Source organism: Psittacula echo (assembly GCF_963264785.1).
Source record: "Psittacula echo genome assembly, chromosome: 3".
NCBI lineage: Eukaryota > Metazoa > Chordata > Aves > Psittaciformes > Psittacidae > Psittacula > Psittacula echo.
Window position 1 is genome coordinate 18,068,596 of NC_137736.1, and position 18,387 is coordinate 18,086,982.

Genomic DNA, 18,387 nt, shown 5'->3' on the forward strand with positions numbered 1-18,387 from the left:
GTCATAGAGACACCACCCAGGAAGACCAGCCTGGAGCTGCTCTGGAGGAGGGCTTGGGCAGAGGAGGGTTTGTGTGCTCTGCCACATGCGCTGGGTTTCTTCACTGAGGGGATCAAATGCATCATTTACAGCTGTCATTATCAAAGCCAGTCTGGTTTTATTGATCAAACTGGGGAAATCTCCCAAGTGCTTGTAATGCTAAAATAAGATCTTGCTCACTAGGAGCTGTGCAGAGCCGCCTCTTTCCACGCATATTTTGTTAGCAAGGGATTAACCAGGAGTGTTGACATTTCAGTTGTTGTCACTGCGCATTGGAGGCTGAGTGTACATTAATTACAAGGCAGTATGGCTCTGAGTCTCAAAGCTGCTTTTCACTGGGAGAAGGGACAGAGGGCTGTGAGAGGAGTCGGACCTACAGCATGCTCCAGCAGGGATTTCATGGGGGCAGATCAGGGGACAGGAGGAGTGAGTCCTGTGCTAGAAAGGCAGCCTCAGCTAACACCATATTACAGTGACGGGGGCAGTGTACAGTGATCGCAACTACTGCCATTTCAGGTACCCTGCTGATGAAGGCAGGCAGCCAAGAAGCCACCATCATCCTGGCCTGTGTCAGCACCAGTGTGGCAGCAGGGCCAGGTCAGTGATTGTCTGCCTGTGCTGGGCACTGGTGAGGCTGCACCTCGAATCCTGTGTTCAGTTCTGGGCCCCTCACTACAAGAGAGACATTGAGGTGCTGGAGTGGGGCTGGAGAAGGGAAATGGAGCTGGTGTAGGGCCTGGAGCACAAGTGGGATGAGGAATAGCTGAGGGACTGGGGGGTGGGGGAGGTTTAGTCTGGAGAAGAGAAGGCTCAGGGGGGACTTCATCGCTCTCTACAACTGCCTGACAGGAGGCTAGAATGAGGTGGGTGTTGGTCTCTGCTCCCAAGGAGCAAGGGATGGGACAAGAGGAAACGGCCTCAAGCTGCACCAGGGGAGGTTCAGATGGAGATGAGGAACAATTCCTTCCCCAAAGGGTGCTCAGGCATTGGAACAGGCTGCCCAGGGCAGTGCTGGAGTCACCATCCCTGGAAGTGTTCACACACCATGTAGATGAGGCCCTCAGTGACATGGGTTAGTGGTGGCCTTGGCAGTGCTGGGGAATGGTTGGACTTGATGATCTTGAAGGTCTTTTCCAACCTGGTTGATTCTATGATTCTGTGATCTTTTCACGTTTAAGGAACTGAACAGTTACTGAAGATCTTAGATTACAGAACCACATCTACTGCCACAAGCAAATAGGAAGGGAAAAAGTGAAAATAAAAGGAGAAAGAATGATGCCGCTTGAGTGACTCGGTGCACGCTCCTGGTGCTTGGATGGCAGGTAGCATTCCAGGTGTGCTCTTCTTTCCTCCTGAAAAGTCCTCCCATCAGTATCCAGTCTGGGCACCTCGGGTGGCTCTGAACCAAACCAGCTCGAAATACCAGTACAACCACCCACCAGATCTCATTCATGCTGGATTTCAAATTTCCTTATGACCCGACGAGGCACAGGCAGAAATTAGCGATTTCATTATTGTCCTTCTATCTTCCAGCCCGAATGCATCCACGGCACCGCCTCAGAGAAGCGGTGCCGTGTGCAGGGGCACACGGCAGGGCAGAGGGAGACGCTCCGGTGCCGTTGCTCAGCTCCATTCCGTATAGCGGGCTGCAGAGGGCGGAGGCCTGGAGGCGGGGCAGAGCCAGGGGGGCACGCCGGGCAGGGCAGGGGCAGCGGCGGGAAATGGAGCAAGGGACCGACATACCGGAGTGGGGGGGGGACAGCAGCAACCACACCCAAAAGGGGAAAAATACGAAGAAGGGGGTAAATGGAGAGGGAAATAAAACGGAAAGGAGGGAAACGGGAGGAAAGGGGTGAGAGCTACGAGGGGCAGCTGCCCCCGGCTTGGGCGCGCAGATACCAGCCCCCGGCGTCGGGACCGCGCCTGCCCCCTGCCGGCAGCAGCGGGATGCGGCACTGCCGGCACCCCCCCCTTATCCCGGGGAGCCCCACCGGGCCTGCCCCGCCGCAGGCACCCTGCGGCCTTGCCCCCCGCTTCGTCTCGCCGCCAGCGGCCCTGCTGTTTCCTGCCTCCTCGCCCCATAGCGTGTGCTGCCCGTTGTGGCTGCGGCAGCCCCAGGACTGCCCGCCCTGCTACTGCAGCGCCGGCTGTTTCTGCAGAGCACTGGCTGCAAACTGCTGCCGTAACCGGGGCGGGAGTCCTGGTTACACAGTAAAGGGATTGCGTGAACACAGGAGCCCTGGTTACTCAATAAGGGAACTTTTTAGATGGACCAGGCCTTCCTCAACGGCAGCAGAATGGAAAGCCAGCTCTTCCCAAGGCACTTGGAGGGCTAATGCATCCCTTTCCCTATGCAGACAATGTAGCACCACTGCCAGAGTGATAAAGGGGTTGCCTGAGGAGCATGGACTTAAGCTCGCAGCCTGAGTAAGTGGCACACCTCAGCCTGTTCCATGCCTTTGCTCTCAGCACATGGAAATCAAGGATGGTCCATGGGATCACCCCTTGGAATAAGGGCCATGAAGCCCCAGCAAGGGCCTTGGGCACTGTGGTGAGAAAGGCCACCAGAACTGTGCAGGTCTTACTCCTACCTCAGTGGAGAGGGGCATCTTCACTTACAGGGCTAACACTAGGTGGCCAAGGTGTCGTTACCCAAGTAGTACAGGCTTTGCGCTTTTTCCAGGGTTTTTTTCCTCCCTGTGTAAGGGACCCCCTCACTCTTCCTCCTCAGTTACCCTTGGGAAGTGCTGAGAGCCTGTGTGCTGAGTGGCGGACACAGCAGCAGCAGCAGGGTGGTTAGCTGCCCCCTGAAGCCCTCCTGCCTGGGTGCAAAGTGGAGAAGGCAGCTGCCTGTTTACAGTGGGAGGATGCAGATTAGCCTTCTGGGAATGCCGATCCACTAATTCCCCTGCAGCTCCGAAGCAGGGAGCGGAGAGATCTCCAGCTGAGGAAAACAACCAGGAAGGCGAGTATCTGCCATTTCCTAAGGGGAAAGGATTCAGAGGAGAGCTGTCTGAGTCTATTAACTGATTGCCTGTTCCTGTGGAGAGATAGTGGCACATCAGTTTACTTCAAATAGTCTGTTTCCATCTCTAAAACCACCTTCAAGCATTCAAACCCAGTCACGTAAAACTCCCTCCCTGCTACCTTCTAAAGCGTGTCTCTCACCAGCGATTTGATTTTCATAACGGGAGACCCGAAGCGGGGTTTGCAGTCAGTGAAAACCATGTCCATTTGCATGGTTGCATAATCATGTTATACAGGGATCTTCCAGGCGCTGGAGAGCAGAGACAGAGACAGAGAGAGGAAAGTGGGACGCCAGGAGCGGGTGCTAAAAGCCAGATCTCTCAATGAGATCAAGGAAGAGATGAAGTCAGTCAGATGGAGAAACGTCTGGATAGCTCTCCCAAACAGTGAGAGTAGCAGGCTGAGCTCGGAACATAAACAAAGCGAGCTGTTTCTGGGGGTTGGGCTAGGTTTTGTGTAAACTCTTGTTTCCTCTTCCATCATTGAAACCGGATGAGAAGAGCAGCCTGTAGCCAGGATCCTTTGCCTCTCTGCTGTGGGCTTACACAGAGCTCAATTCCTAAGGGCGGTCAGGCCAGGACCTTTCACCAACACCATATTAGCTGCAGAGGGAAAGAAAAATTGCTCACATCCGTTCTGCTGGATGAGAAGTTGAAGCCAAGCATCACTGAGGAGCAGTATTGTGTATTCCAGAACACACGTTTCCCTCTTACTAAATGGCAATTTACCACCACTGGCAATATTCCCTTTTGGATTCCCCAGTGGCGGTTGGTTAGCCCAAGCTGGGGTCACCAGGGACCGCAGCTCTCTGAGACGTTAAAAATTGCTCAAAACATAAATGGTAATAAACCAAAATGGCAGATTTTCACAGAAATAAAATATTCTTTGAAACAAAGGAAACCAAAACCAGGCAAGTGTAGCACGTCCTTTCTAAGGATGAGAAATTCATTTTGAAACCTAGCATCATCCGTTCACTTTCCCGTTATCCTAAAATTCTCTCCTTTACTCCGTCATTTGTTCTGATGTCAGTCGCATGAGAACATGTCCACAAACATTTCATGGTCCGCTGTGTAACTCAAGTGCTTCTCTGAAATTCTTTAAATCTAGGACATTTACCCATCCGAGCCATTTGAAATGTTTAACCATCTGAAGGATTTCTCAGCTGCTTCCTCGAGTGTGAAGTCAAACATCTCCCATCTCTCCAAAAGGGAGAGTGGGAGGACATGTTTTTTACATGTTGTACGTTCTTGCCTCCTTTGCACAGTCTGATTTCTTGCTCCCGGAGTAAGAGAAGAATACACTATTTAAAGGAGATCTATCCTCAGCCAGAGAGGACAAGGGAGCAACAGGTGCCCACTCTAAACTGTCTTACCCCTAGGTGAAAAGCTGTCGTCACCAGCCCTGAACCTGTTACGTGGAATAAAAGACTAACGTCAGAGGCACAAGAGAGCCTTCCCCCAGAGCAACGTGCAGCATATGGCAGCGGGAGCCTGCAGTGTTTCCAGTGGCATGAAGGACAACTGCCAGGGCATGCCTCCCCTTTGATGGTTGGGCCTTTTTGCAGCACTTGGGAAGTGTGAAAAGGCAACAGGTGCAATGCAAACCTGGCCCGCTGTGCTCAGACTGAATTCCTCAACATGTGGTGTTTCATGTGAGTGGGATAGCTGTCAGACTTTTGAGGACACGTCCTCAGTGGGCTCAGGCTGCTCAGAAAATCCCAGATTCCTCCTCCAAGCCAGGCAGCTCCTGGTTACCCATCTCTGTGCCACGTTCTGCCTGCTGCTATTGCACTGCATTTATTTGTACCTCTGTGCTCAACATAGACACAGCTCTGCTAAGGGCATCTCCTTTCACATCCTCACCACAGGATCCCAGGAGAAGAACCTAAACCTCCCAGGGGCTGTGAACAGCCCCAAAAGCTGGACTGAAAAGGAAGCTGAGAGGGACATGTCCATAGCGCGCTGCTGTGGAGGGGAGGGATACCTCAGTCACCTGCAAATGAGCTCATTCAGACTTTGGAAGCAGACTGGAAGCTCTGGAAGCAGACTAGGAGGTACATACAGATGCTGCTTGCAGCTGCAAAGCCACCTGACATAAAACACAATTCATTTAACACTGGAAAGAATGGCTAACTTACAGATTTTGCAGGAAGCAAGATGTTGCAAACCCATTGCTTGAGATGTAAGGAACCAAATTATCTGCAACATGAAGATGAGCAGGACCTTTGTATCAAGTTTCCTACTTTCTGGCTGGAACATCAAAAGGAGGAAGGAGATGGTATTTTTTCATTATGAGAATGTTCCTTTTTGGCCTGGACAGTGCCACATGCATCTTATACACTGAAACAGAGATCACATACTAAATAGGGGAAAGCTCCAAGCAGGACTCGGTGAACTTGAAGCCTTTTTTGAAGCTTTTTTGAAGCTGCTGCAAAGAGCTAACATCCCTGCAAACTCATACCATGCCCTATTCAAAGGGGTTGGCCTGAAGTTGCAAAGGGCAGAATTAGGATGGGAAGTTTACTTACTTTGCCTCTGCTTTTGTCAGAGGCTTCTGCTGCATTTGCGGCTGAGCTTGCTTCTGGATGGCACCTGTGAAACTGCTATAGAAGAGGATCACCAGGAACCCCCAGGAACCTTGGATCCACTCAGGAGCAGGCTCACTCAAATCAAACCGTGATTCATGTGGAGAGCAGCTTTTGCTGCAGCAGCAGTCTGGGCAGGAGAGCTCCAGTAGCACCCAAGTGCTGAGCTGTTATGGACTGCTGATGGCTAAGGCTGACATTAGGAGAGCACGTACCAAGGCACTCACCAAGCCATACAGCCATAGAAATCCTTCCCACTGCAAACCAGCCATGCTGTTCATGACACGCAACTAGTGTAAACACTAGAAGACAGGTACAAAGCCATCATAGGCCATGAGAGCCAGCAGGACAGACTCCATGCCAGTTAAGTCACAGTGAATCAGAGCTGCATGGTGAGGCCGGAGTAGGAAATGGTTTTCATGTTTCAGAAACGTTCACTAGTGTAGCTGGAACAGAGGCAGGCAAATAGCAAATGTCTATAAGACAAACTGCCAAGGTAATAACACTTGGGTGTACTGGATCAGCTCTAAAATTGAGTACTTTCCTCATCAGTGTCACTGCAAAGATGACCAAACCAAGAGGAAGAGTAACACCTGAAGGGACAGTTGGTGTGGAAAGCCTAGGAAAACAAACACTATTGTCAAGGTTGGATTTCCCATTTATGCAAAGATTTGGTTTTAATCTACTGGCAAAAAGGATGCAAAAAACTAATCAGTGTGTAGACAGTGGGAGTATCCTGTGGAAAAAAAAAAAACCCTTAGCTTTTCTAAAGGAGTTTCCAAACAATGGGACAGATCTCCTTCAAAGTGACATTTAATCAGAAGAAAGAAATGGAACTACTCAGATTATGTAAGGAAGTGATCCTATTGTTCCAATGTTATATTGTTTTACTGATGTTATGAGAAATTGGCTCTCTGTGGTTTGGATTTTTCCAGACGGGCACAGGACAGATAAAACAAATGAAGAATGCCAGTAGGACTATAAATGGAATAAAACTGTAGTTTCTACACTTAGTTGTGCCTGTATCTCACATACCAGGATAAAACCAAAAAGGCAATGGGGGATCTATGTTGCTGTGTTGACATGGGGATGGGCCTAAGAGTATGTGTTAGTAAATTTAGGGAAAGTTACAGTCCAGAGTACTGTAAACCCTGGGAAAAAAAGGGAACACCATAGCTCTGGAAATGCAGAGCTAAGGGCATACAAAACCCCCTTGATTTTCATGTTGGCCATGAGCATGACTATAATCATGTGCTTTTGACATTTGAAGCTGAGGATGCTGCCACCACGACAATTCTGCAGAGCTGTGTGAATCCATCTCTGCATTTTCAGGTATCTCCATTTTACGTTTAACCTGAATTGCAAAATTTCTATTCGTGGTACATCAAATAATTACTTTCACCCACCCATGACAGTTTTCTATGAAGTTTACATTTCCATCTTCATCAATGTATTTTCCAAATCTCTTCCATAATTTAAACATTTGAATATTCCCAAGGATGTGCATTTCATACGAGATGAGTTCTGCCACGTCAAAGATCTCATGCTCACCGATTCCAACCTGTCTCAATAAATACTTGCATGGGTATTTATTTTACTTAACCTTAAAGCAAAGCAGCTCAGCTTTGTTGTGTAGATGAGCCTTATATTTTCTTGGTTTTGTGAATTTGTATACAGATAAACAACATTCAGGATCTGACATTTCACTTTGATTGCAAGTTGCTGTAATTAAGAACCAAAGCTTTATGAATTTTAATCATCAGCTGTAAGTGGTACATTATCTCTAGTTCACAATGAAAGCAATCAAGTGGACAAGATATTTTTAGAGACATTACTGTGGTAATATTACATTAAGTAGTGGTTAGTACACTATTTTCACACCCAGTGATTTCACACATTAATGCGGCTATAGATCAGCATTAATGACAAGAGAAAGTTATTTTTCAAGTAGTATGAGAAGGGTGGTTAGAAGAGCTACTGGGGATTTACATTTTCAGCAGCAGGAGGGGAACCAGCAGGGCTGCAGCTGAAGATGCTCCAGCGGTGGGGGCTGCTTCCACTTCTGGAGTCTGAGAGAGAAGCTCTCTTTGTCCTGAGTGGATATGGGTTAAGACAGGGGCAACATTTTCTCCCTGGTTCTTGGGAGGGAAAGAAGGACAGGAGGGGAAAGCAATGCAAAGCACCCCGATGCTGGCACTTAACCCCAGAGCTGGTGGGAGAAATCACATACTACATCTTGTCCAAGGCCAGCACTTCAGCAACACAACACTCCCATTTCATGGAGTGCACAGTGAAGAGCGAATCTGGAACACCCTATGGCTTAAAGGAAAAAAAAGCGGGGAGTCTGGCACGTTTTAGTGTCACTCTATGCTACTCCATGTGGATAGAACAACATTGTCTAGATAAACCTGTAAATACAGACAGCTCTTCTTTCAAGGCAGGAAGGAATAATGCACGAAGAACATGGCCCCAAAAGGAGTGCACTTAAGGTACTGTTGTCCTGATGAAGGATACCAGTTCATCAAAAAATTGTTTGCCTGAAACTAGGGCTAATGAGAAACATTGTTCTGGAAAGGAAAAATTTTTCCTTCTCCCTAGTGTCTTAGATCTGGGATAATAGGAGAAGCTCCTGCAGGCCATTTTATTTTACTGCAGAGGTCCTATGAGGATGGCAGGGCTGGTGTTCACATTGCTCAGCAGCTAGTTGTACCAGAGAGAGATGCTACATTGTTTGTGTGTCACAGTGTAGGCAGTACTGTCACTGCATCTTGGATTCTGTTGGAAAAGCCCTCAGGGAAAGCCAGTTCAGCTCCACAGAAGGTGGAACTCAGAGCCTAACGCTTCTGCAGCCAGAACTTGCAGATTACCAGCACCATGGCAGCACTTTGCAATTCCAGTTCAAACCACCTGGTTAGGCAGGCCAGCTGTTGGCAACAGAAAATGTATATGGCATACAGATGCAGTGACATAATGGCCTCTTCTGCTACTCTGTCTCAGTTACATCCCAATGACAGGCCAGTCCTCAAATTCAGTCAAGAATTATCGGATGCTAGTATAGAAAGATTGGACCTTTACTACTCTGTGATACAGAGAAGCATTATGGACATACCAATCAAACTTCACGTACATGTTAACATGTAAACGTGTTAATATGTTTGCCTTCTTACTGTTGTGATAGGGTAACCCACAGAACAACATGAAATTGGAGCACAAGAAGAGCTACAGGTTCTGCACCCCAAAGTAAGAGAGGAGTGCTACGTTTGAGCAATAAGTAATGCTCTCTGACCTACTCATAAACGGAAGAATTATTTCTTTCTTAGGATGTTAAGATGTTATAGATGCCTTCAGAAAGCAGCATTTAACTACATATCAGGGCCTATCGAACAGACCATATTTACACAAGTGTTTCTGCAGTGAACAGAAAGACTGTGCAACTTGGAAAAAAAGGATGTTGAAATAAGAAATAGGACAGGAAAAGGTCTGCCTGAGAAGCTGAGAAAAATACACACTGTTAATATACCTTAATGAAAAATCCAATATGCTGTTTGCTTATTGCATGGCTTGTTTTGAAGCTTTGCTGGGTTTTTTCTATGTAGAGAAGAAATCAGTTGCAATAGCAAAAAGCTTTTTTGATACACAACCTGTGTATCAACAATCCGGTGCCACTGCTCTAAACACTGTGGAAATGCACAAAGACAGGCAGTTTCCCTGTACAAAAACTGGAATCTGCCTTTGGAGCAAGTGCTCTCTTTTGTCCTTCGCCAGGTGGTGCTCCCAGCTCTTCCCATGGACCTTCCTGACAGCAGCTCTACATCTCCCCATCCCCTGTTTTTTCAAACAGGTTGTTTGAAACTAATGGTACCCCGTGTCAGGGCGTGGCCTGGGTCATCAGCTTCATCTCTGTTCTCTCCCACTATGGGAAAAAAAATGCAATTGCTTCATCATTAGGTCAGAATGGGGATGGTTTGCATATTCATCTCTACCTGTAATTAGAAACATAATGATCGGAAAACAGTAACTATAGCAGTAAAGAATATATAATGGAGAGAAAGCTTCCTTAGGTATCCAAACCTGCTCATATAGAAAGGTGTGCTCTTAAATCACATAGGGCTTTCTTTACCGCCTCTTTTTGCCTTTCCAGACTTCGCTATGTGTAAATGCTAATTTGGCATCAGTTGGCACATGTACAGGTGTCTCTGCTAAGTGTGAGAGACACAGGAAACAGACACCTTTCTCTCATTCCCTTACACCAAAATGCAGATTCCTTCTTTGGAATTCTGTGCAAGCTGGAACTCAAGTCAGTGCCCTGTTTATGATGATGCCACACGTGGGTGCTTCAGAGGAACGTGTAAGAGTGTCCCCAAGAATCACAAAATCATTGAGGTGGGAAGAGACCTCTGAAAATTGCCTGGTCCAATCCTGGTCAAAGCTGAGTCAAGTAGAGCAGTTTTCTTAAGGCTGTATCCAGTCAGATTTGTTAATATCTTCATGGACGGAGACTCTACAACCTCTCTGGAAAACCTGTTCAAGTGTTGAACCCCTCATCACACTAAAAGAAAAAAGGGGATAAAAAGTGTTTTCTGATGTTCACACAGAACTTCTTGTCTTTCAGCATGTGCCTGTTGCCTCTTATCATTTCTCTGTATACCATGGAGAAAAGTCTGGCTCTGTCTTCTTTACAGGCATTTGTACACATTGATAAGATCCCCCTGAACCTTCTCTTCTCCAGGCTGAACAGTCCCAGCCCTCTCAGACTTTCTCCATATAAGAAAAGCTCCAAGCCCTTAGTCATTTTTTGGCCCTTTGCTGGACTTGTTCCAGTAGCCCATGTCTGTCTCGTACTGAGGTGCTCAGTACTGGACACCACTCCAGATGTGCCTCACCAGTGCTGAACAGAGGGGAAGGATCACCTCCCTCCACCTGCTGGTAGTGCTTTTCCTAGTGCAGCTCTATTGGCCGCCTTTGTCACAAGGTCACATTGATGGTTCATGTTAACTTGGAGTCCACCAGAACCCACAGGTCCTTCTCTGCAGTACTGCTTTCCAGCCTCTCAGCCCTGGCCTGCACTGGTGGCATGGGGTTATTCTTGCCCAGGGAGAGAGCTTGGCATTTCCCTTTGTTGAACTTCATGAGGCTCCTGTTAGCCCATTTCTCCCGCCTGTTGAGGTCCCTTTGATCAGCAGCACAACCACTTGGAATAATCCGCCTTCTGTGGAGTGTTCTTCCTGATACCAAAAAGTTAGAGGCTGGTCTAAATCTTGAAGATGCAAGGCAGTATTGCCTCAAAAAATTCAAGCACTCCTCTTGGTCATTTGAATGTGTAAGCACCCTCTGAAGTATGTCTGAGAAGTGCTTAGCTACACGCAGATCAATGTACCACCAGTATGAGATCACTGTATGACTCAAAAGTAGCAAACCATGAGAGCTTTTTTCCAAAGCATTAAAGCCTTTAAGGAATTGCCAGCTTTCTACAGAGGTCCTACCTGCTCCAAAACACTGAAATCCACAGGGATTTTTTTTGCTGAGACTATTTCTGTAACACTCCAGCTTTAGGGCCAGGACATGTCTTGGCCTGGTAGCTGTCTGGCAGGATGCCATAAATACTTCAAGAATTTCCTTGAACAGATTGTCTCCCTTTAAATATTTATGGATTTTACAGCTAGAATCAGCTGGATCTTCTACAATCTATGAGTAGATTCTGCTGTTAGGTGTATTCTGCACTTCCCCTGCCTTTGGAGAGTGTTCTTCTTAAAAACGTATTAAACTTGGAACATTTCACAATCTGCTCTTGATTGTCAGCTGGGGGAGAGGGAAATTTTATACCCAGTGAAGTTACTGCTACTCCTCCATCAAACTGAAGAGATGCATCAAGCTAGATTTTTGTGAAGAACTCCCAGAACTTGTATTATTCAGTATTTTCATTAGTGACAAGAATAAAGGAACAGAGGTTGAACTTGTTAAACTTTTAGATGGCACCTTGCTGGGAGGGGCTGCAAATATGCTGAAAAATAGACTTGGTATTCAAAACAGCTTTGATTATCTGAGAAAGTCTGGGGAAAAAAAAAAAAAAAGAGATGTTATTCAAAAAAGACATGCAAAATTCCACGATTACTTAGGAAAAATCAGCTATTCAAATGTAGCAGGACTAGCTGTGTGGGAGCTACAATGCCAGCATTGGAAGACAGGATTTGGACTTACCATGGAAGCAAGCCAAAATGAGCCAAAATTTCCTACAAGTCTGAGCAGGCTCCATCACTGCATGTCTTTAAGAAAAGGGCAAATGTTGGTCAAGAATGACACATACAGCTAGCCATGCTGCTGTATAGAAGGATGGACTAGAAGGCAACTCAATGCGTCTTTCAGTCCCATTTTCTGAGTTTTCAGTGATACTGTATTTGACAAGAAGAAAAGTCTCACTGGTTGTTTCAGATTGGTGAGCATCTCTGAGCTGTGCCCTATTGTCACCGACAGACCATCTCAGTATCCATTTTAAGGCATATCTAGCCCTCTGATCATAGGAGGTAACAAAAGAACCAACCACTATTGCTTTTGGAAGTCTCTTCCTGCAGTTGTCCTTTCTGATCAGTAAAAGCTTTTCTCAGATTTTCTACCTAAATAGAGTAAAAATCAGTCTCTACCTTTTTTTATTTTTTTTTTTCTCTTTTATACCCCTTACTTTGATTTGCACTTTCCCCACACTTCCTACTTCAATTCTTCTCAAATATATTTCAGTAACCAACAATGCTATCAGGACAGGATTTATTTTGCTTTGGGGACTGAATATGTGCTTTTAGCCGTGTGGGTACTCTACACAACACAGCTGCTTGCAGCACATGGTCCAAGGGCTTAGATTCCTAGCCCAAGCATGTTCTTCCTAGTCCTGTTACAAGGAGATGTCCCAGGTTGCTGCAGAGGAGTGCAAGGCATCTGTTGAACCCTGTGCCTACTGTTTCTGTATGCGTGCATCTCTTGCTCCTCAGATCCCCAATAGCTGGTAATTATTCACCTTCTATAAACTGTGGGTTTAACTTGATAAGCAGAGTACAACTGTTGTTTCTGTAGCAGAGGCAGTACAGGGTGTCCTCTGAGGACATGTAAGTTGCTTAGTGCCTGCCACAGATCAGTGATGAGTCTATACAGCAAAACAAAGTCAATAAGGAATGTGCAGTGTGCATTATGGTCTGCAATGGCCTTAAAAGCATTAGAAATCCCTGGTGTCCCTGATGACCCTTCTATAATTTCCTTATCCTTTCCAATCTCTTTCCACATGCCTCACCTTTTATTTTTCCAAATGCAGATAGAGATTGATCAACTTTTTCTACAACCATCCCCTTTCCTGGTGGTGATAGCTAGTTGAAAGTGGGCAAGTCCCTGAACTGCTCTCTAACCATATGCTCTACAAGAACATCAGAGTAAGATGTGATGCTCTGACGTTACAGCCAATGTGCTGGTCATTTAAATAGCGCAAAGTTGCAGTGAAAGAGCCTATCCCTGAAAGTGAGGTTCAGCCCTGATAACTGTTCACATCAGTGGAACTGTAATAGGGATTAAGTTAGCCTAAAGACTTTCCTCATGGCAAATTGTTCTCAGAAAATAGGTTGTTCTCTCCCATCAACTCACATAGACACATGTACTTAAGAATCCAGCTGGTTCATAGACCAAAAGCTGTGCCAGACCTGAAAGAAGCCAGCCACAAGCAAGAGGCTTAGTGAGAGAAAGGATGTTTCAAATCCTGGAGAAGTTCTGGTTTGTGTTTGCTTATCACTGACTTTAATACAAGCTTTAGCTGAACCAGAAAGAACATTCTAGATGTCCAGCTAAGAGAAGTATCACCATGAAGGGAAGATCCTACCCCTGAGAAGACATAAACTAGTAATGCTTTGGAGACCTTCCTAGCCTATTAAATATGGAATAAGAAGTTGTCCATCTTACTGCCACTTGAGACCCAGCTCTTCCAAAGTTTGAGGAAACTAAACTAATCACCATTAGAAAACAAGGGTCAGTAAGTGATAATTAAGTAGCTTGGGGATCTATTAAAAAAACTTTAGGAATCAATGTTTACACTATGAAGTTACAAATTAGCTGCAATGGGCATTGTTAAGGAACCGTTTTTATAAGACAAACACTGAACGTTTGCACATTAGAAGAGTTCTCCCATGATTAGAAATCACAGCACAAGTCATTTTATCCTATCCTTAAATTAGAAACTTAATGCCTCAGTTTATTAGCAGAAGGAAATTCTATTACATTCAAGCAATGTTAAGATACAGAAAAGCACAATTTTTGTGCAGCTTTGCAAAAAAAAGTAGTAGGAGCAAAGCTGCTGACAATTACAGTTCAATGCTTCAATGATTTAACAACTTGAATGAATTAATGTCTGTAGAGTCACAAACATCTAGGAATTCTCTAGCAGTTATGGTCGTCAGGAAACAAAGTAGCTGAAGCAATGACACTGGTAGCGACAAGTGCTGGGACTTTAGGAGGAACTAGAGCCCTTTCAACACTCAGCACTTTGTACATGAACATGCCATTTGCTGCTAGTTGAATCGGCGTGTAAAAGCTCCTGTATTCTGTGTTGTTCAGGAATTACTCCTAACCAGGAACCCCAAACAGCTTTGCATTAACCACTGTCTGAGCTTTACCTGATCAGTGCTGCTCAGCATGAGCCTCTGCACAATGGCATCTCCTCTTCTGAAAGAGGAGCTTCACTGGACAGCCAAGTTCAACCAGACCCAAGTAATGGACAATGGCAAGTGCATACAAGCTGTCTGCTCCCCTCAATAAATGTTCTGCTGTCCCAGATGTCCCATGTTGCCACCCGTGTCTTCTGAAAAACCTGTTAATTAGCATACAGCCCATTACTTCTAGCTGTTTGCTTTTCTGGATTACAGCCACTGTAACCTGACACCACCATCGAGAAGGGCAGCAATTTACACCCTCCCACTGCGCCCTGGAATCTGGAAAACGTGAATCTATTTCTCCACAGCATGCGCTGTCTACAACAACCATTTCACATGATCATGCAGTCTCCACAGAGCACATCCCATCTGTAATTGGTGTTCCTTGCTGTTACTATGGATCTATATCACTTGTGAAACTATGCCAATCCCAGGCTAACAAATCATACTGTTTACTTATCTCAGCCAACCCACCCGTACTATGATACCAGTTTCTGATAGCATAGATGTGACAATCCACTGCAACTCAGTAGTGCCAAAAGTGCAACAGATTGGCAGTGACCCCTTTCTGGCAGTATTTCAACATCACTTTCCACCAGCATGGTAGGTTTAGGATTAGCTGCAATACACATTAGTGTGTACTGAACTGTGGTCCATTGACAGACATTACTGTTATGTATATAAAATCCTCTGTTGGCAGACACAAACAGCCTGCTCCCTTATAATGCTATAGTGCATGAAAATGGCTGCTCAGGACTCCCACATCAAGCAGATGCAAGCCTACTTTGTTTGCTTCCTTCTAGAGGGTGAGTGTCTTCTACCAGCACGCGCTTCTCCACTTAACATCACTTGTATTTCTGACTATTGAAGGAGACAGAGATGTCTCACGCTGCCTTCAGGCTCTAAATGGCTTTCTGTATCTTTATTTTCCTGCAGCACTTCAAGGATCAGTTTTCTTCATGCCTCAGAGAAGTGGTATCTAAATCGTTTTAAGCTGAAACAGAGACAGAATAAGCTGTGCAAATCATTTTCTAGTAGAACCTTAATTGCATCCTGCAGTGTCTTGTCCTCAGCAAACCACTAGCAATAAAGTTCTGCATTTCATTTGAGAACCGACAGGGCTGGGGTTTTCTGTTTTGTTTTCCCCAATTGACATATACATAATCTAGCCTGGGACTTTGTTCCACAGCATTTTTGTCAAGGGCTCCAGAGAGGATGCCTGTAACTACTAAATCTTTCTCAGGTTCGCATTCAATTTGCCAGTTATAAAACTGTAGCTAAAGAAAGAGACATTCTGTTTGCAGGAAGGTGTTTGCCAGATCCCCACTGGCAATGGCAAAAAGTGATTTATGATCAGCTTTAGTTAACATGGCCTCTCAAACAGATTTTAAAAAGTCTTTACAGCCGTGGCCTAATGCCAAGGCCTTTTCTATAAGAATATATTCAATTTTAGCTTCTTTTTGTGCCCCGCAACTCAAATACAAAGGCAAATGGGTACAAATATTGAATACACCCCCTTGATAATACAAAGGGCCTTTTACCTTCTGAATCTATCAGGTCCCCCTACGCTGAAGCATTACAAATCTGTGCCTTTTCTAGTTTGTTGTTTGTACAGGGGTGTTGATAACTGTTAATTCCTCAGCTCATCCCCTTGTGCAAGGGTCCTACGTTTTCTTAAGTTGTCTCAGAAAGGTGGATTTGCCTATTCCCTTTTTTAGGAGCTCAAATTAGATGTATTAACTATACTCCTGACCCCATGTTTATATGTGCATTTACACATAAGGTTCACACTAAACAGGTGTCCCTCTTCCCTTTTGGGGCTGCTACTCTCTGCTGCCATTATGAAAAAGTCTTTATAATACTGTCATCACTGTCATGAGCACAGGCATGCCCTGGCACGTACAAATTCCTCAAGTGATGAAACCACTGCAGTTCTTGTGTCTCCTTTCAAGCACTAGATGCAGTTGGTTTGTGTTGCTCCCACAGCATGAACAAGTACTTAAACTTCAACCTCAGGCTCGAGCTACAGATGCCTTGCCCACTTTTTCTTGGCTCCTCCATTGTTTTCATTGCCTTCACGACCCCTCAGGCTGGGCTAAGGGCTGGGTTACTGACTTCCTTTGCTGGCAGACTTGGATGGGGTTTCATCAAGACCAAATTCTGGGATCTCCTGCACTTGTTTTGCACTTTCTTTGCCCAGTCCAACTCAGCAGTTCTGCAGGCCCTGCAGTCTTAGTCTGAGCCTCAGTTCATGATGCAAGCCCTTGCTAGCTGTCATATGGTGCTACACTACTCACACAGTTCTCCAGTTGCTGTAACAGATTCATAATTAGCCTACTTGAATATTCAATGCCAAACACCCCTAAGCCATGTACTGCAGATGTGCCCAGCTTTCCTGAATCTCAACAGCCACAGCACAACACCTCCATAGGGCTGTGTGTTACAGGACACAGGACAGAGCCAAAGGGAAAATAAGCTCCACAAAGAGCTCACCAACAGGAAACAATCTTGATTCTCTAGAAGCCATGTGGCTTCTTCTTGGGAAGATTGGGCTCAGCCCCAAGAAGCCCTGGTAACATCAATCACAGGTTATAAGAAGAGCCGTACATCTACTATTTGGAAGCTTCATTTTTAATGTCTGGATATTTGCCCTTTTACTGGCGCTACATTTTCCAGCTGCACATAAACCTTCTCTAGTTGTCCATACTTCTGAAAAGCATCAGTGCAGGTAGGGTGGATATCCTTCATATGAAAAATTCACCATTGTTTGGGGAGTTCAGAAAACTTAGGACCTCCGTGTAGCGCAAAGTGATGAATTAAAGAAGAAAATCCTGCACTGACACCCCTGCACAAGCAATTAGAAAAGGCAGACCACAGCTCTGAGAGAAACTCAAGATGTAGGAAGTACATTTTCTTTAACTTAATCTTACAACCAAGCACCCTTACTTTCCCAAGCACCCTTCATCAATCTATGAATATGGAAAGCAAGGACACCAGACTTACAGCCAAGTGATTTTCCACTCTAGGCACATGGAACATGATGAAAGTAAATTTGTGGGTGTTTGTACTTGACTCGGCTGAGAAAAAAATGAGGGAGGGACTGTGTTTGAGGGGGGGTATCAAAGATCAGAGCCAGATGCTCCTGCGCAGAGCTCTGGATTTGCAGGAAATTAAGAAGGTAGAGAAGGTGAGGCAAAGGCTGTGTTTGAAGTGAGAGTCAAGGGGTTCTGAAGCTTACAACCATCCAGGGTGCTTGCAGGGAACTATAGTGCATGCCAAAACTATACCACGGTGGCCTGGGGTGCTTTCATTATACAAAGCCTGGGAGAGCAGAGGCTGTAAATGTAGCTTCAAAAGGAGTTTCATCTTAAAGTCTTAGCTCTCAGGGCCTATTAAACATTTATGCTGACTACCACTCCTACTCTTTGCTTAAAAGAAAGAACCTGAAATAACCTTTGCTACAGACTGAACTACTACAGCTCTACTGGCTGTGTAGGAGACTAGCAGGGAGCTGTGAGAAACAACCAGAAATGGTGTTGGAGCATCACAGCTGATGTCTCTATTCAGTCAGACAGGAAAGAAGCAGGAAAATCTGGTCTGGAACCTGAAATGGAAGACAGAAAACTCTGCTAGAAATATTGGTTGAATTAGCCATGTTAGGGATGATATGTAGAGTAAGGTATAAGATACATTGTTCGTATAAAAATATCGTCAGTTTTTGCTTTTACCTTACTTAAGGTTCACACTTTTTGGAAAGCCTCCAGACTGCCCTCAAAATTGGATCTGTTACTACTGCAGCTGTGAGAGAGACTGTAGAGGAAAAGGAAGAAAGCAGACCCTACGCAGAAATCAAAAGGAAGACAGAGGGGCTCTAGAAGATGGAAAGAAGGGATTAATTCCCATTATTTGCTTTAAAATTTTTTGGTTGTGCAACAGAAGCTGAGAATGAGACAGCCAGAGTGCTCAAGGTTTTCACCCGAGGAAGCTGTTACTATTAATAGCAGATAATATACACAACATTCATTTACTCCCTCACAGTTCACTCATACAATCACTCAG